The sequence below is a fragment of the Leptinotarsa decemlineata genome, unplaced genomic scaffold (assembly GCF_025532065.1).
Source record: "Leptinotarsa decemlineata unplaced genomic scaffold, Ldec_3_MD MMD2_tig00026282_RagTag_RagTag, whole genome shotgun sequence".
Classification (NCBI taxonomy): domain Eukaryota; kingdom Metazoa; phylum Arthropoda; class Insecta; order Coleoptera; family Chrysomelidae; genus Leptinotarsa; species Leptinotarsa decemlineata.
This window is the reverse complement of record NW_027412668.1, coordinates 17,371,442-17,391,980: the sequence shown is the minus strand read 5'-3', so window position 1 is coordinate 17,391,980 and position 20,539 is coordinate 17,371,442. Positions and strand designations below refer to the sequence as shown.

The following is a 20,539-nucleotide window of genomic DNA, read 5'->3' as shown; positions in this document are numbered from 1 at the left end:
TGAAAGAGTACATGTATGCTGTAGGTATGGCATCCATGACGTACAACGGTCCATTTCGAAAACTAACCTCAAGGATGAACAACGCCACTCTCAAAAGGTAATAACAGCAACTGTCTCCGCAGCATCAGCACAATCTTCGATATATCCAGTAATCGCAACTATCGGTAAAGAATAAAGTTGCTACTACAAATATGTTTGCAGGTCCAATCCTACTCTACTTCTTTAGACTGATGAACTGGACTCGAAAGGAGTTGTATGAATTCGGCGTAAATATCCCCCGACAAGAAGGCTGTGGATTTTTCAGTTCACAGTGCCTATATAACAAAATGGTACTGGATGGCCTATTGAGCCATCAGCAGCTCAAATTTCTTCGCCTAGATGGTCCGCTTTCATGGAAGTGCAGAAATTGGAGCCATTTCCGAAGTGATTTTTGAGCCGGCGATTTACTTTCTGAAACTGAAAGCTGCAGCTGGTTCAATGTTCTTCAAGAACCTGACCTTTGCCTTTTTGATTAGAAGCCTCTCAAACGCATTTGTCGTCGACATAAGTTTTCTAGTTCAGCTACCAAACAGAGCACATGAATAAGGCAAGTGGGATCTTGCCACAACGCCATGATTATGTCAAAGACGATCGGATGTACACCCGGGATGACACACACACACACACAAACATTAGATTCAACAAAACAAGAGTTCATCTAATTTCAGTAAAATTCTTATCTAAAATTTATCCCAGATGCGACTGCAGACGAAATGTTAATTCCTGTGCGTTAACAAAACATGTTAATTCGGAGGATCATAGAATGAATTTTGAAAACTCACATATTTCAGATAAAGAAATTCATACAACTGAAAGAATATGTTTAGTAATGATGCATATCAATCACAAAGAACCTTCAATCAATAATAAAACTGACATTGAAATAACTGGCAAAATATACACATATCTACCTACTGAAATATGATAACAAGTGAAAGATCTAGCAGTTTTCAGAGTTTCACCACTTGACATTGTTATGTTTATAATGTTTTGAGTATAGTTGTCGTGACAAAGGTGTGAAATATACAAAAAACTTGATATATAACAAAGAGTTTTCTTTGTAACAGCCCAGTTATTAACTGCAACCTCAAAAATTGAACCAATTTATAAATTATCGAGTAACAGACAAAATCCATCGACAAAAAGCACATCTCATACAGTCACTCCTGTATGTGTGGTATACCTGTATGGTATACCTAGATAGCATATATAGGGTTAGCTTCGCAAAGTTTCCAGTTTAATCTTATTCTTGAAGATGATCACTTGGTGATCGAAACACGAGGTATATGACTCTCGGAGGCAGTAATCATTTACGCAACGGTTGTGATGAATAGATATTGGTTGTTAATACTGGTACTACCTCCAAATCGAAGGGTTTTTCGAAAACAGAGCCTGATCTACAACCCTATTTTAGTCACACGGTAGACAGTTGTTGGACACCATCAGTACCAGGCAGGCGGTCCTCGATTGAAGACAAATTATGGCGGAAGTCATCTTGAATTTAATCAGGTTGGAGCCTGGCTTCCTTACCCTTTGAACTGATAGAAATTATGGCAAACCAAGAAGAGGATTTAATAAAAAGCATTGCGTAAACCCAAGCGAAACATAAGTGTAACCATCTATTGGTGTGACATCTAAGTTAGCTAGCCAGGTTTTCAAGTTGGCGTTGATGGTTTGACCAATCTTCAAACTGTGTTAGAAAAAATTTGGTAAGTTGAAAATAAACATAATAAAAGTCCATATTGAAGTTCATTTTGAGGATGACTTTCAGTTCTGTTTCAGGGTTGCCAGTCTCTTTTCTGTTTTTTTGAAATCATTTTTGGACGAATTCGATATGTTTGATGTATATTGTCTGCATTTTCTCATGTCTAATATGATTTCTGAACATGCTTTAATTTTTAACGGTATTCAAACTTGTATTGTAATGCGAATGAAAAATCCATTTGTCGTACACTTAATGAGGCCACAGTATATCCTCTCCGAAAAAATGAATGTCAATTACCAATATTTTTCGAAACTTATCAACACTCTGCATAAATAAATTTCAGTCTGAGATTTGTGAATTAAGTTTATCTCATTATTTCATATATTGCTTCAAAGTAACTAACTTTCATTTTTTTTTTCATCGCGATCAAAACATTCCTAACTAAATATTTGGATGACAATTTCATTCATCATATTATATAAACAAATATTGTGACCAAAAATAAAATAAATGAAACTATCTGCGTCTGCAACAATTCCCATATAAAACTGCAATTACCTGCTGCTGACTGATAAGCAAAACGGAGTTAATATCAACGTGACCGCAATACTTCACTGGCACAACGCACTGTATAACTATCTTCAAGATAACTGCTAAACTGCCACCACGTTGGATTCCTCGGCGGCAAGGAATCCTTCCCACCTCGTTTTCATGGTTTGATGGTGTAATGAGCAAAACAAATGAATTTCGAACAAGCTATTTATTATTGTTTGAATTGTTGTTCATTAAAAGTAGACTGTAATGATTTCAAAGACCAACCTTTGAGATGGTGTGTCATTGTCTTGTCGCAAGCTCTAATTCTATTAGAAACGTGTTGAAATTCGTTTGGGAAAATGCTAATTGTGTGTGATTTCTAAACACCAGGTATTCCACTTAGTTGGAGTTTAGAGTTCATAATGAAAATAATAACAACACTAATAATGATGATGCAGGAGGTTGTTATTTTCGGCTCACTGCGATTACTCAGGTCACATGATTCTCGGACCCAATGATCATTTACCCCACGGCATGAGGAGTGGTCGTTGGTTGATAATGCTGGCGGCCCTCCCGAATGTATCGGGGCTTCGTAAGGCCTGACCATCACAATCTTGAGTTGAAAAATAATAATAACAATTTTATCATTTGTTATTTCTACAAATCACAAATGTTATAACTGAGGATATAATACATGATACATGAGGATACATACATAAAAGTTGTTTGTCGACGAATGTTCAGATTGTATACATCAGGTCTGAATTTCAGTGACTTTACGATTAGTCAACATCAACAATTTCAATATCTATGAGTACCCCAAAAGATGGAATTCATTCTTATGGATGATTTTCAAAAATGTTACCCAGAATAGACCCTTCAAAAATCTCATCCTTCACACACGGAATTGGTATCGGTTCAATTCAGACATATACTTAGAGCCCACCGTTTCTAAAAATGACATTACCAAAAGTAGATATCTCTCTCTACACTTCACCTCGCCTTCTTATAAAATTTTGGAAAATTATTTTCACGCCTGATGCTTTGTTTCAATTTTCTTCAAATCAACTCGATGGGATTGAAAACACAAAAATAGGGGGGAAGTCTCAGTATGGTGTGTCCATACTTTTCAGCAATAATAAATAATAATAAAGAGAATACACTTTTCCAAATATTTTGTCTGTAAAACTTCAATTCGTTGGTTTTTTGTATGATTATTATATTATTAGTTTGTTTATCATATTAATTCTAAATTCTAGTTTCTTTATCCAATGCTGAAGAGTTTTGTCGCAAAAGCTTACATTATGGCCGGAAGTATTCAATTTCTTTCTTATGATTTCAGTTGTACGAATCTCATTGCCTTTGTAACAGTGGTATATTGTGTTTTTCAATGATTTCATTAGATGAACTTCTAAAGGTTTTGGTAATTATGTATCACATCTCGTCTTGCGTTTGTCAAATCTGATATTGCTTGTAATAGATTGTTTCCCTCGAAACCAAACTTGAGATGTAGATTTTTATATACATTGAAACATACTCTCTGTTTGAATTGAAGGGGTTATATTTTTAGGAGTGAATAATTTTTGGGAAAGAAAGTTTTTGGCTTTTCACTACTCCATTTCGATACAAATTCGATACAATTCAAATAAGATTCTTCTTGGCTGGGATTAAATCAAATAGGTGAATCTGTCTGTCTGTTTTTCCGTTAACCAGCTGTCGCATTCCTACGAACGACAACCCTCAGAAGTCGAAATTTGTGCGAGCTAAGGCTACCGACCGACCATATCATTACGATGTCATCGATGACATAGGCAGATCAAGCTTATTCCGTGACATTAAAAATAAATCGTAATTCATGAATGAATTGTGTGTATTTTCTATAATGTTATCCAATTTGGTACTGAAGAGCCTTGGGGCAATTGTCTTAAGGCGAAACATCGATGTATACCAGTGAGGATGACAGTGTTCCATGTAAGTGCAATTTGTTAGCATTCATTTAAAGTAGAACTCATGTGAATGATATCTGATTTTAATTCTACAACGAATGTTTGAAATACAAATTGAGTAAAGGAACGTATCTTCTGTATAATTCAGTGTTCATATAGAAGTATTTGTTTTGAAAGAAATTTTTTCTTTCGTGTAATTCAATGTTTATATGAAAGTAGCTGTTTCAGGAGGACTTTCTTTCAGTTTGTGTCTGAAAGTTACTTCTTTGCATGATCTACACATCCATGTATAGAGTTACTTATTTTCAATATTCCTTCCTTTCTTTGGAAGATTCCCTCATCCTTTTTTTGTATCAAGATGGAGTAGTAGAAAGCCAAAAACTTTCTTTCCCAAAAACATACTCTCTGTATTTCAATATTCAAATGCATGCAAATCTTTTGTTTTTTTGCATTACCATCGCTATTGAAATCACTACACTGGAAAAAGTCTGCGTTGTTATCACACTCGTTATTACTATTAGTACTTGTCCAGGGAAGTCATATTTTAAACAAATAACAAAAAATTTCAGGTAATTATAACTGCATCAATATCGAATTTCAACACTCAAATCGCGATCAGTTCCTGAACTGAACATTGATGACACGACGGCGATAACCATATTCGCATTCCCGCATTCGTCACCGTAACAAGACTTCAAATTTAATTGTATGACTTTTCAGCCAATCATTAAACTCAGTTGGTAAAATTTATCCAATACGAACCGCCAAGTCTACAGTCCATGTGGAGTAGTTCGCTGCCGGTTCATTTCTATGAATTGGTTTTTATGGCCTTCGAGAGTGCCGCCAACTTCAAGAGTGTATAATATCGTTTACTTCGACTATACTAGTTCACGTCTTACCTTACATGGATAAAAATATTCAAAATATAAAATATGGACACTGAATAGATGTCAGCATTCTGATTATGATTTATTTGTCTTTATAGTAATACTGTAGAATGCTCCGAAGAATCCCATATCTGTGAAAATACAAATTTTAATGATTGGTATGTATTCAGAATTGGCAAAAAGGGGTTTCTTTGTACCCAATTGCGCCTGAATAGGAAGCAGTGGCCAATAAAGAAGGAAGGGGTTTCTTTGTGTTCAGATTATCTTCCAAACAATATGAAATGAAAAGTGGAAAAAGGAATGATACAGCGCTATAACTCTTCTTTCTCATAAGGTGAGTAATACATTAAAATATACAATCAACTACTATTCGCTACTTCATACAGACTCCATTGGATCATAACAAATGAAACTTTAAGGAGCGGAAAAATATTCTGATGGTTGAGTCATACTCAATTATCAGTATCAATTTGAGAAAATTGAAAGGCCTCACCTATCTTACGGTTATTTTGAGTGATGTAAATTGTTCATGGAATTGAATGTACCTAACTCCTAGTAGACGATTTGATCTGGTTATTAAAATCTCTGAATAATAGTGATATATCATGAAAATCATCGATTCAACATATAAAAACATGAACGTTGTCATAGAAATATGATAGTTCATTACGACAATTGCGGAACTAGCCAAACACCTATGCTCAATCCTTAAAGAGATGGGATGAAATCAAAGGATGTAATCTTGCCAGGTCACCAAGGGCGATCCTGGGAAGCTGGCGCCGAAGAAATATCTGGCGATGACCAGGAAAAATTTACGCTTAACAGTAGGATTTCTGACTGGCCACTGTCAACTAAAGAAACACCTCCACAATATGGGGCTAGTGGACACACCTCTATGCAGGATGTGTGAACAAGAAGATGACACTGTCAGGCATATCCTGTGCAAATGTCCAGAGTTATCATCAATGAGAGAGTGTGTGTTCGGCGAGCCTTGGCTTACACCTGCCGATATAAAGGAGATGTCTCCCAGAGACTTGTCCACCTTTCTGGAAAGGACAGGATGGACGATGACCTAGGAGGACAACTCCTTGGGAGGATTTACAATGGGTCACATGTGGCCTAAGTGCTGTGGACCTACACTCACCCTCCCTACTATACAGATAGAGATGACAGTTTATTGGATAGAATTCAGTTCATCCGTGATTATTGAATTTTTTTCTTCAGAAAAGAGTAAAAGGAAAATGTTTCCCCCCTCTGATATGAAATTATAAAGGAATTACAACATGACAAAGGTGTGATTACAAAATGAATAGCTAAGAATTGCAATCCTCCAAGAAATTCACCAAACCTATGGTGTAAGTGAACTACATTTGATACATATACACTACTTCTTGACTCAGAGTCACACTTCAAGCCAATATCCTATTCTTCAGTCACTTGTATTTGAACTTGTCTGATGTATAGATCAGAATATTTGATCGACACCTATCTCTATTTTTCCATTGGGATCAGACTCGATCTGCAATGCCTATTGGTGTATCTGGAACTGAAAAGAGACTCAATCTTATGGTATGTTGAGAACCATACCGAAGCATTAATGGTAATAACTCGATTTTATCAGATATCGGAGCCTATGGAAAATCAGATGACCTTCAGAATACTGTTACGTTTTTACCCGTGGGTTGACCAATATTTTACTACACTGAATAATCAAACTCAACTTTATTTCACTTCAAATACAACAAACACTTCAACTTAACTTCAACTATTATTTGAATGTAGATCGCCTTACTAGATCATTTCGCTTACCGTACTGTAACGTCCACTATACTGTGTGGATATCCTCGTGGCTAGTCTTTAAATATCATAATCAAATGTCGTAGAAATTTCGCCAAAGTTCTGTCGAAGTCGGTAGCATTATTCTCGCTGCCTCTTGAGTGGCGAGGAATCATCGTACATTCACGCAGTCTTAGCTACGTCACGTTTGGTTCACGGTTACCAGTGGCGGCCGCCGTTATTTTTTTTCGGGCATGATTTACAAAAATACTTATTTTTGTCTCTATGCAGGAGGAAGTACTAGTATGAAGAGAAATAAAAGGACTCTGTATGCGACTTCTCTGACTCGTAATAAAAGTAGTACCAAACAACCTATAGCACTCAGTAGGCCTCGGTGTATGAAGGTTATGCGGAACTTTGATATTTCTCTCGTTCACAAAATCTGTTTCCACACAGAAAAAAATTATGAGACTGGGAGAAATCTAGGGGGGAAGGGTTGATTTATAACATTTTTCCAGACAACCAAAAAAAAATATGATCATCCGATAAAGAATTGATATATTTAAGTTATTAGGAACATCAGACATAAACATCGGAGGATCTAATACTATCAAATCTTATCAAAACAAACGAAAAACAAACTGGGATGCCTATTAGGCAGTCTGGTGACTGGTACGGATGAGACAACAATTTTGGAGTCTTCAAAAGTGCAAGTTGAACAGATCTTAAGATACCATTGTAGAAGATCTGGAAGAACTGAAAACATAACTGTGTGATTTCATTAAAAAATAATCTAGAATCAAATACCGGGCAGTACAGATGAACATTCCGAAATACGGGTACATACGAGTGAAGCTAGCAGGTGGCAAATATTGAGGTTAAGATATATTTGAAGCTAATTATATAGGCTTCACATTTCAGTAGAAATGTATATAAAATCTGAATGCACACCTTCATTTTTCAAATTACTACTCTGTTAAAAAAATAAGGTGAATTTTCATTTGAAAGTTTGTCATCGCCCCATCTAACTGTGAACGAGGTAACCAACCGCATATCCGAAATTTGCCCAGTTCCTCGTATAAGGAAAGAAAACTTTTCACATATAGTCAGTGTGCACTGACACCTGTCGGATATGATCCAACGTCCTTCATGGTATTAGCAAGGGAAGTAGTTGTTTTCTGATAGGTGTCAGATGATTTTATTTATAGCCAGTCTTCAAGTATGCCCACTGACTATATATGAAAAGTTTCCTTTCCTCATACGAGGAATTGAGCAAATTTCGGATATGCGGTTGGTTACCTCGTTCACAAACAGATGGGGTGATGACAAATCTGTTGTTTGTTATCCGCTTCAGCCTAGTTCGAGGAATGATACTCTGAAGGAATTCGATTTTCAGTTATCGGAAATCGTCGACTTTATGTTGATGATAGACACTAACTTGCACTGACGAGTGGCCAAACAGCCCGAAACCAGTCTGCAAGTGTGTTCCAATGATTTAAAATCTTACGGCATATTCAGGAATAACTTCAGTAAAGAATCCTGCACTGACACCTGTCGGATATAATCCAACGCCCTTCGTGGTATTAGCCGGAGGAGTAGTTGTTTTCTGATAGGTATCAATCCATCAACCAACAGTGTGGGGAGTTGAGACTGACCTGACTGAATTGTTCCTTCAGATGATTTAATTTCTAGAATGATTGTGTATGCGGTTGGTTACCTCGGTTGGTTACCTCGTTCACAAACAGATGGGGTGATGACAAATCTGTTGTTTGTTATCCGCTTCAGCCTAGTTCGAGGAATGATACTCTGAAGGAATTCGATTTTCAGTTATCGGAAATCGTCGACTTTATGTTGATGATAGACACTAACTTGCACTGACGAGTGGCCAAACAGCCCGAAACCAGTCTGCAAGTGTGTTCCAATGATTTAAAATCTTACGGCATATTCAGGAATAACTTCAGTAAAGAATCCTGCACTGACACCTGTCGGATATAATCCAACGCCCTTCGTGGTATTAGCCGGAGGAGTAGTTGTTTTCTGATAGGTATCAATCCATCAACCAACAGTGTGGGGAGTTGAGACTGACCTGACGGAATTGTTCCTTCAGATGATTTAATTTCTAGAATGATTGTGTATTCTGATAAGCTCCACTCATCATTCAGAGTCTGATTTATTTCAGTCGGTTCATGAATAAAAAATGTACATCAACTAATACAAAAATACCGTTCAGCTGATTTCGCTGAAACTTTTGGTTAATCATATTCACAATTCGTGAAAATTTTGTTGCAAATCAAAGTTAGCCAAATACATGTAAACAATTTGCTGTTGAAAAATTCCCGTAAACGAAGTCGCCGATAATTGCTATATACCTATAACTTGAGTAAAAAAATTACATAATTAATTTTTATAATTGTCTGTCCTCAAAGTTCGACCTTTATCCTCATAGAACTAATAAATCAAAGAAAAAACACGCTAATTTATAGCTATACTTTGGAACATACGGACCATTAAAATGAAGAGTGAATAGGTACGTGAGAATACTCTTTGTTTGAAGGATCGTATTGTGAAACGCCGTTTCTTTCATACGTGACCTTTCCAATAAATGTGAGATACAAAAATTCTTTCAATTGTTTTCGCAATCTACAATAGATTTTATTATAATCAACACGATTAAGAAGATAATGGTTTGATAGTAGACATTTACATTTACAACGTACTCCTCACTATGTTACTCTATGATTGCATGTGCTTATAGTTAGTTGTTTCCCAATTGTCCACTGCTGGCCAATTGTCCACAGTTGGATGTATTGACAAACAACCTTACACTTCTCAGACATAACCATTACTCCATTCGGTCATTACATAATATACTAATTGTTTAAGTCGAGTTGTATTGAATAGAAAAGAAAAAATCCTCCTCTCTCATCTGACAGGTCTACAAATGTACCCGAAGTTGCTAGACAGTAAATGGTATGCAATGAACCAAGATAAGCAGGACTGGAATGGAAATACAAATTGGGTTAAATCGAGAAAAGTTGCCCATTTCAGACATTTTTTGAATGAGGGGGAGAGAGAGAGAGAGAGAGAGAAATATACTTTATTGTCCAAGAAATCGCGTTTTTATTGACAAATCATGTTAAGAGAAAAATTTGTTAAAGAGTGCTTTTTTAAATATATAAAATATGTACAAAAGTAGAACAATCCTATACTAGTCAGTTTAAAAATAAACTTATGTCAAATATAGATAAAATGATAATAATAATATTGATAATAATAATAATGTTTATTCACATTCAAATCACAAAAAGAAATAACTAAAGTAATACATATAGTTGAATAAACATTGTAGAAACCACATGTTGCTTGTATGTGGTGAAAGGGAGATCCAGAGGAAAAAAATTGAATATATGATAAATATCAAAGTATGAGAATTAATTATATATAAAGGAGATTTGCATATGAAAATAAACTACTTAATATATGAAATTAAAAACACATAAGATAATATACAATCACAAATATAAGTATAAGTATAAAAAGTTTTCAGTTTTGTCAAATAATTTTATTTAAATATAAAATCATACAAACATAAAACAAAATTGACAATTAAGTATAAAATCACAATTGTAAAATACGCGTACTAGAAATAATATAAAAAAACATGTTGAAATCGATATGGATGTTGTTGAAAATGGATATGATATATATTTACAAAACGATAGTGCCCATATATACACATATATACATACATATATGAGCACATATGAATTACAGAATTGTAAGTGGACAATATAGCAAAGCTACGTATGGTTTTTTTCCATCTACCCAAATAGACGTAGACGATCAGGTCTCTGACTTTGAAGAATATGCTCTTTCAACTCTTTTTTGAAGCGATTGATATTTGAGATAGATTTTATATTTTCAGGAAATCGGTTGTAGAGTTTAGGCGCAAAGTAAGTAAATGATCTTTGTGTAACGACCCTGACCATTAGGGGAGTAGTATACTGATCTGTTTGGCGGGTGTGATGCTGATGTGAAGGAAGCGATGCCGTATGTCTATTTGTATGATTTATTGCTAGAGCATAAAAAATACAAATGTCGTATGTCTAACAGACGAGTTTCGGTGTATAATTCATCAGAGGGATACCTATCATTTTTAGAGAATATTCATTTAAGAAAACGCCTTTGCATAATTTCAATTTGAGAAATATGAGTATTTAATGCTCCTTCCCAAACTACTATTCTATAGCAGATATGACTTTCCACAAGCGAGTAGTATAAAGTTTTGAGATATTTCAGAGGTGGGAGTTCTTTAAGTTTCCTGAATTTGAATAGAATCGTCCTCAATTTATTAACGGTATATTTACTATGGAGGTCCAATTTCGAATTGGTGTCTAGAATTATTTCTAAGTATTTTCTTTTCAGGAAAGATGTGGAAAGGAGTATCAGTTTTTATCGTTAATTGGTCGAACAGGGGTGCTCCAGCTGCATTACAACAGAAGGGTAGATAATGTGTTTTGTCAATATTCACCGTCAGTAGTTTCTTATCCAGCCAATATTTTATGTGGGAGAATTCAACTTCTATTTTCAAGGAATTCCAGTTATCTGCTTTGTAAAAGATAGCGGTGTCATCTGCGAATCCGAATATGTTTCCGTTACCTAATGCGAAAATTTCGTTAATAGTTATATATTAAATAGTATTGGTCCCAGCATGGTACCTTGAGGTACTCCACAGTCGATCACCTTATCACTGCTCAATATATTATCGATTCTTATTGCTTGGCTACTTCCTGTTAAATAACTTACAAATAATTTCAATGAGTTACCCCGTATTCCAATATCTTCTAAAGACTGAAGAAGTAGATGGTGACTGACGGTGTCAAATGCTTTCGAAAGGTCAATGAAGACACACAGACTGGTTTTGCTTTCATTCAAGGCCTCTGTTCCTTTTGAAGCCAGAGTGAGTATAGCATCTTGGGTTGACATTTTTTCTCTAAATCTAAACTGATTGTTGGAAATCAGATTGTATTTATCAAGAAAAGAGATGAGCCTTTTTTTGATAATATTTTCAAATATTTCCGAGAGATGAGTGACTAATATGATAGGACAATAATTTTTAATAATAGATGTGTCCCCTTTCTTGAACAATGGATTAACAATTGTTTTTTTGAAATCACAGGAGTAAACACCTTCCTCCACACATCGGTTGAGATTATGAGTAAGGGGTTCCAGATATTGATTTTATATTTTCTGCTTTCAAATCATCAGTATCCACTGCCTTATTATTTTTAAGCTCGAAAATTGTACTTTTAAGTTCCTTTGGGTCAATTGGCTCAAAGAGGAAAGAATTTCAGATCGATTTTCTTTTGATTTCGAAGTTTGTGTTGTTCGGAATCTTGCTAGCAAGAACTCTACCCGTTTCTACAAATGCTACATTGAATGTACACACATCGGAAAAGTGTGGGGATATTTTTAAAAATGGCAAAAAAAATTTTTTTTTAGATCGCTTTAGGGAAAAAAAAGTTGACGGGTGATTATTAAACGAATGTGACTTACAACAAAATTTATTAAATGGTCAAAAATACTAAAAAAAAATATGGCTCTTCTTTGGCACCCCGAAAAAAAATCATAATACAAAAAAAATTGAAATCAGTACAAAGTATGGCCTCCACGCTGGTTTATTACGGCCCTACATCTATCGTGCATCGACAAAATGAGATTGTCAATGTCTTGTTGAGGTACATTTGCCCATTCAGCGATTAAAAGCTCTCTCAATTGAAACGTTGTGTTAATGTTCCCCATATGCGGAGTAATTCTTCGTTGAAGCATGTCCCACACATGCTCGATGGGATTCAGGTCCGGTGATTGAGCTGGCCATGGCAATACATCAACTCCTTCGTTGGTGAGCCAGTCAGTCACTGGACGCGCGACATGTGGACAGGCATTATCGTGCATTAGGTGGAAGTTTTCACCAACAGCACCAGCAAACGGACGGACGATAGGTAGAAGAATGGTGTCGAGGTACTGTCGAGCTGTGAGGGAGCGATTTGGAAAAACGAGATCGGTTCTACCGCCGATCATGATTCCGCCCCATAGCATTACTGTACAACCTCTGTATGTGTGGACTTCCTGGACGTGTCTCAAACATTCATTATATCCAGGTCGTCTCCACAGTCTCACTCGACGAGAATCTGGATGAAATCCAAATCTGGATTCGTCTGTAAACAAAACTGTAGCCCAATCATTCGCATCCCAGTTTTGATGTTCTTGGCACCACTCTAATCTTCTACCGCGATTGCCTCTCGACAAAGGTGGACATCTAAGTGGCCTTCTGTTGTGGAGATCTGCTTCATGCAGTCGATTTCTGACAGTATCACGACCAATGGTTACCTGGTACGTCTGCTGCAACACGTTAACCAACTCAGATGCTGTGATTGTCGGTTGTCTTCTTGCGGTTAAGGCCAAAAATCGGTCTTGACCTGCAGTTGTAGCGCGTCCTCGCCCTGGATGGTGTTCGGCTGGACTGCCAGTTTCACGAAAACGCCGCCACAATCGACTTATAACACTTTGGGAGACCCCCAAACGAAGAGCTACATCATTTTGTCGCAATGGTGAGTGATGGCGTTCCATGTTAAAGCACATTATATCCAGTTTAATTGCTGAGCAAGAACTGCATACAATGTACAAACTCGACACTTTCAGATTATTCATTTTAGCCGAAAACCTACAGTTTGAAAAAAACTTGATAAAAGATTAGTTACCGTTTTTGCAGGCTTTGTTCAACCCATAGAAATCTACAGGGTGGTTGAGTGTACCAATTTAATCGAAATTAAACGACCTCATGCATTTATTTTTATGATATTTAGTATGTTATAAAAATATCCCTAGACTTTTCCGATTAGCGTTTTATCGGTTAAGAATTCATTGTTTGTGGGATGTTTTATTTTATCTATAACAATTTTGTGTTTTTTGTCTTAGATATTTGTTGAGTGACGTCCCATAGCATTTTTGAATTATTATAATTTTTGTCGATTTGTTTTTATATAATAGTTGAATTGAGCTTTTTTGATCAAAGATGTTAGCTTGTTTCTGTAGTTTTTGTATTCTTTCTTCAGATCCTCATCATGATCATGCTTTTGCTTGTTGCTAAACATGATGTTTTTTTTTTGTTGATGGAGTGTAATAATCCATCCGTTAACCAGGGTGCTATTTTGGAATTTTTTCTGCGAATCTGGCGTTTATCTGTGCATGTTACTAGTGCTTTTATAGTTATTTTGATGAAATTTTTTTTGCAGAGTCTGGTGTATGTGCAGTGTATATATACATCCTCCCAGGAAATATTGCTGAAGGCGTTGTGTATTTTGTTGGTGTTGATGCATTTTACAAATCTTTATTTGTTAACGTTTGGTTTTATTTTTTCTGCAAATACAATCTGAAGTAAACTAGAGAAGTGGTATGTTATTGTTGATTTTCAGTTTGATCAGGATTTTCCGATTTTATGAAAATATGGTCCAAACATGATTTACTGTTTCCTTGTATTCTGGTAGGTGCGTTTATTGTGGATATATATCCAAATTCATTCAACGTGTTCAGAAAATCAACCGTATGCTTGTTATCGGCATATAGCAAATCGATATTGATGTCGCCCAAAAATAGAGGTAAGTCCATATTATCATGGTGGTTTTTGAATAAGGTTAATAGATTTGTATTGAATTCCAGTAAATTTGAATTTGGTGATCTGTACATGGTTGTAATAAGAAGTGATTTTTCCATGCCTAAGTCAAGTTCGATTCGAAATGCTTTCAACTCATAAGAAACCTCTACTATTTCATAGGTGAATTTGAGATTTGATTTTATACAGGGGTTATAACGACTTTCGTTATATATTATGTTATATCTATTTATATGAAAAATACTATTGTCAATCACCTCTCTAGTTTCTGTTAGGATAATGACATCGATCATCAATCAGATTTTAAATTTTGTAAATCCTTGGTAGTATCAATATCAATACAATAAGTAAGTGGAAATTGGACAAAGTATTTTATTCCTATATCTAATCTTGAAAGAATACCTTGATATCACCCATTTGAGAACTGTATATGATAGTTTAGTTCAGTCCCAACGTTCATACGGTATAATAGGATGGAGAGAAGTGATACACGCACTTGAATTGTCTCAATATTGTTCAGAGAAAATTTTTTTTAATAATTTTGGGCAAAGGAAGGATTTATCCAAGCGATAATTTATACAAAGAAAGTGCCATTTTTGATGTTAGACAACTCTATTGCCAAAAAATATTGCAGAAAATATACAAAAATTAAATTGAAATTACACCCCTACAATATTAGAAGACAAAAACACAGTGTTGTGGTTCCAAAATGTATCAAAACAGTGGGACCGGGGTAACGTAGCTATCTGGGTACAAAAACTTGGGATTTACTGCTAGATTGTGATTTTTTTATAATAAAACATATACATTTATTACTATTAGAAGGTAATCTCCCAACAGTTTCAAATTTATTTTCATGAAAAATTTACTGGAATTAGGGGAATTAATAATAAAAATTATTTTATAGTTTGATCCCACCCTCGACCAAATATTTTTTTGGAGAGAATTCATCAAGTTGAACCTGGGATGATTCTGCCACGTTGCATGGCTGACGGACTGCGAATAGCCATGATGCTCCCAGGCCTACCCAAGACACGAGGCAAATGTAGTCGATGTCGATGACATGCAAAAGAATCAATAATTTTACCTGCTTCGTACATGTTCTTGAAATTACGTGTTTTGTAGCAGCAAATTATTGACAATTCAATAATCTGCTCCACATTCATTTGCGTACAGCAGCTTTCGGCCGGAGAGCACTGAGGGTTCTTTCAAAATTTATTTTCACCAAATTCAAATCACTAAGTGTTCTGTCGATGTCTTGAATTTATTGGAGCCTCTAGAGACACCCAACATTTTGTTTTATGAAAGAGAGGAAATTGGCAGATCAAGATCTTCAGATGATGTGGTGCTGCAGGTTTTTCCGGGTTTTTCTGCAGCTGAAAAAGCAAATGCGCCACTGGAATCAATGAAGTCGTCCCGGACACCAAATAATTTTTATTGTTATTTTATAATTTAATGATTTGAATTAATTTCTTTACTATTACAATAGTATTTTACAAAGGCTCTCGTGATATATAAGTCGAAAATATTTTGGGGATGACAGATAATGTCACATCATAGATGAAAAATACTCACTCATAGTCATAGTACTATGCATTGGCTGACAACATTATTGAATCATACTAATATTTTTTTCAGATATGTCAGTTCGGTAGCAGTTCCCGCCGCATGACAGAAATATGGCTGTAGTATACTATATAGTTGGACACAACCAAGGACGTTTCTTTTCTTAAAAAACAAAAAAAACAAGAAAGATAATAATCTTTATTCAATTTCCATAATACAAAGAAGTGTCTCACAATAAAATAAAGTGAATGAAGCCGATGAGCGATAAGTGCTATTGCACTTGTTACAAAACCTAAAAATACGGAAAACAATAACATACATATACTATAAGTACTAAACAATAGAAAAATTGAATCAATAAATACATAGTATAAAAAATAATAATAATAATCAGAGTAATTATAAAGTTCCTACTTATTTATGTAAGAAATAATAATAAGTAACTCTATTCAATAGTGATACAAAAGTGTTATTTTACGAAACATATGGATGAAGCTAATGAGCGGTATATGTTGTTGCACTTGTTTCGCAGTAAAATGTGATAATGTTATAAAAGGAATGCGAATAATATAATAGTTACGCAGAAATAATAAACAATATAAAAGTATAAACATAGTTCATAAAGTAGTATTAATGAGGATGATAATAAAGCTCTCATTCATGTTAGCAGTATACAACAACATACTAGGGTTCAGGATTTGTTGTGTGAAGGTAGGTTTTCGCTGCAGCTCCCCATCCTAGTATTCCATAGCGAAAATGGCTTTCCACTAGTGCGTGGTATAGTAGTTTTAGTAGGTGGGTTGGTAATATGCTTTTGAGATATTTGAATCTTTATAGAATAGTCTGTAGTTTATTAATAGTATATTTTATATCAGAATCCATATTAAGTGTGAGTCGATTATGACTCCCAGATATTTAATTTCATTGAGTGGTAAGATATGACATGGCTTGTCATTTATGTTCACTGCTAAGTTATGGGTAAACCAGTTCTGTTACAGCTGAAAGGGACGTAGTTCATTTTTGTCTAAGTTCACTGTGAGTGGTTTACTACTCAAAAATGTTTTTATTTCACTAAAGTCACTTTGAGTTTTTTCTTTGAGTGCCTCCCAGATATCAGATCTGTACTTATAGCCGAGTTGGACTTACCAGCCTATGCGATAGTGAGGTGATTAGTTTCACTCTTTCCAAATTTGACTAACTATTCGTCTGATGTCATCCTACAACCCTAAAAATAAATTTTGTGTACAACTGCCAAAAAAACTTAATATTTCTGTATCTCTATTTTTCACAAGTACCAAAATGATTCTCAAAATGAACGTGAAATACTACTTTTTGAAATATTTATTTCAAACAGAGTCAAGTGTTAATTGATTATTCATCATAAAACAATTTCATTTATTGGAATAATAATTGATAGTAAAGTTTAAACAATTACTTTCAACATAAATTCCCGTAGATGTTCCATGTTGCTGCTGGTCAGAAACGTTAGATATTTTTTGAAGAGTTGATTCCACAATTTTATCAGATATTCGAATTTGTTTGGGAGAAGATAGACAATCCAATATTTTATCAGAAATTTCAATTTTGTTATTCAAACTATCTTCTATACATGCTTCTGCTATCGAGGCAGAATTCCAGCCACCGTGACGTGGATGTAATATTGTCCCCTGCATTTTCCAGAACAGATAACAGAGCTTCGCCTGAAATAGTGACCTGTTGTTTCTCTTATCCACGTCTTTTCCAAGCCATTTTGCAATTTCTTCTATTTTATTTATTCTCACATGTAGGCTAATACATTTTTCTCTCGAATATTTCAAAAATAATCTGTTACTTTTTGGATGTGGCAGCTATAGGGCTCTATACTTTGGGTATATCACCCTTATGCGCCATTAAAAAAACACTCATTCTGCGCACTTGATAAAAAAATAACCATCAATGAAAGAAAGCCTAATACAAAAAAGAGCTACCCAGAGGATTATCAAATTTCTGGGGCGTTCTCGAAGACTTACCTTTACAGAGGGTAGGGAACAGTTTATATACCAAAAACCTGACGCCTCGTGGTTTGATTAGTCCTGGAACTACCAGGACTAATTTAAAACATATCGAGAATATTATTTGCACTCTATTCAGGAAGGACAATAATTAACTTCAACAGAAAAAATAATTCAAATCCAAAAACTGTGTCTTTTTAAACTGCTTTGGCACATCTCCCTTAGCGGGAAACATATCGACTTAAGCCTTCTCCTGGAAAAAAATTGTGCTTGTTTTTGACTTTGACTAATCGAATAAAAGAAACGGTTCATTCAGCAGGAAGAAAACGGGCATAATTGAATGATGTCAAAGAAAATTTGATAATAGTTTTAACTGAATTTGAACCGAAAAGTGATTTGATTAGAATGAAGACTTCGTGAATATACAAAGTATTCGAAATTCCGCATAAAGGAGAGCTGGCAACTGACCATACAGAAAAGTGTTCAAATGGTGTCATGTTTGAGTTGTGACTCCATTTGAATTTATTCCAATGTTGGTAAGACCCTACAGTTCAACAATTTGAAATTTCTAAGAAAAGAGGTCGGTCATTTGTATAAATTGCATCGTAAATTAGTGGACAGGGTGTTTCAAATTCGATCCTCACCATTGAGATCTCGGAAACAATGAGGGATACGAAGATGATTAAACTGGGGCAAGGTTGCGCATTTCCCTGACTAACAATATACCGTTGAGAAAGTTCTGAAATTCCGAGTATATCCGGAGATGTCCGGAAAAAACAGAAATTTCGGAAAATGGTTTTATTTTTTCTGGCTTTATTTTTCGAAGGATTCGAAAGCAAATTGCATTTCTTCATTGCCACTTTTTCCCTGCTACATAATGAGGTTTTCCGTTTTGCTTTCCGACGTTTCGTCTCCCATCCACCATCATCAACTTTTTTTTTATGGACGCTACATTGGAGTCTTTCTGTTTTGAATAGAACCAGAGTTCATCTTTTCAATGATGTATCATAAGTTATTATTCTTTTTCGAAAAACTGGAGATATGGAAAAAAAATTCTTATCGTAATAGGCTTTGACTTAGATGTTTCACATTTCATCATTGTACAAGTCATTGAATTTTTGGCGAAAAATTTATTAAAAATACGATAGAAACAGTGTTAGCAGATCGGAAATGTATTTAAACTTTTATCCCGAAAGACAATAACCACATCGAACTATATTAAAGTTATTGGATCAATATCGCACCAAATTTGGTTCGTTTGAAAAGTCAATGAAAAAATTAAAGACCATTTTGAAACTTCCCACGTGGTTTTGCTTCAATTAGTTTAACTAACTTGTTGTTTTTGTCACCTCAATATATACTTGTGATGCATTGTTTGGAACTTTTGGTATAGTGATGAATATTACTGGAAATAATCAAACTCTTCCTCTTGGAGATGATCACTTGATGATCGAAACACGTATCGAGGTGTTAAAATAACGGTTTTGTGTTGGAAAATAACTCCAGTAATATGCCTTAATATATTTTTTGTTTCAATTGATGATTTGAAAATACCATTCAAGTTTAAGAGACCTGAGGTTTCTTCGAGTATTTTGTAAAGTTTGGTCTCTACCTGAGTTAATTCGATCTTTTCGTGTTGCCATCACCAAAAGTCTCTCTTCGATTTTCTCAGGGGAGCTTAATTGTATTCAGTTAGGGATCTTTTGTAATGATTTTATATACTCAATTATGTTACATTATTGAAGGCTTTTCTGGAGTGTTGTCTCCTCCAGTCCAGATCTTCATTCCTCTGGAAAATATTCCTGTCTTACCTCTGGCTGATTGTGGGATAATGTTTGTGGTATTTACAGATACCGGCAGTCGATCTACTGCCAACTCTAAGTCTGTAGAATCTCTTAGTCCCATACCCAACCAATCTGAGAAATTTTCGAGGAGTGCCTTATGGGTTCTCATTTTATTTTCCGGGAATTTTGATCAGATACGATCAAGGTATGAGACTCTCCGATTCCGAAGTTCATATGCTGATAATACTAAAAACTGTTATCATCAGGTTATTATCTGAACACAGTTGCTCATGAATGTAGTACCCATCGATAAATAATTTGTTTTCCTATGTCTCTTGTGGGTGCATACCTCTGGCATTGACGTCAGTGCTCCCTCAGGTCAAATGGTAGGTATGCATTTCTATTTAGTATCTGGTGAGGCGGACTTTCACTAGCTTTTTCAAATCCCTGATTTAGTCCAGTCATTATAGTAAGTTCACCTCGGAATTCGAGATACCCAGCTGTAAGTCTGTAAATACTTGTATATTGACACCCTAAAAGTTGTCTCAAAACCTACATATGGTAGGGTGTAAGCAACTATTAAATTTCAAGGTCAAAGGTCACAAAAATCGGTTTTTTGCGCTTATTTTGGAAATATCT

The 20,539-nt window shown here is 35.1% G+C and overlaps 1 protein-coding gene across 1 annotated transcript in view; it reads right to left on the bottom strand.

Moving 5' to 3' along the window:
* The window catches only part of LOC111511495 (uncharacterized), a 44,183-nt gene extending 41,725 nt beyond the window's left edge, over positions 1-2,458 (bottom strand). The window contains exon 1 of the mRNA XM_023167513.2: positions 2,303-2,458. The gene's annotated coding sequence lies outside the window, so the exon portion shown is untranslated. The remainder of the gene's footprint in view (positions 1-2,302) is intronic.
* Positions 2,459-20,539: the final 18,081 nt, after the last annotated feature.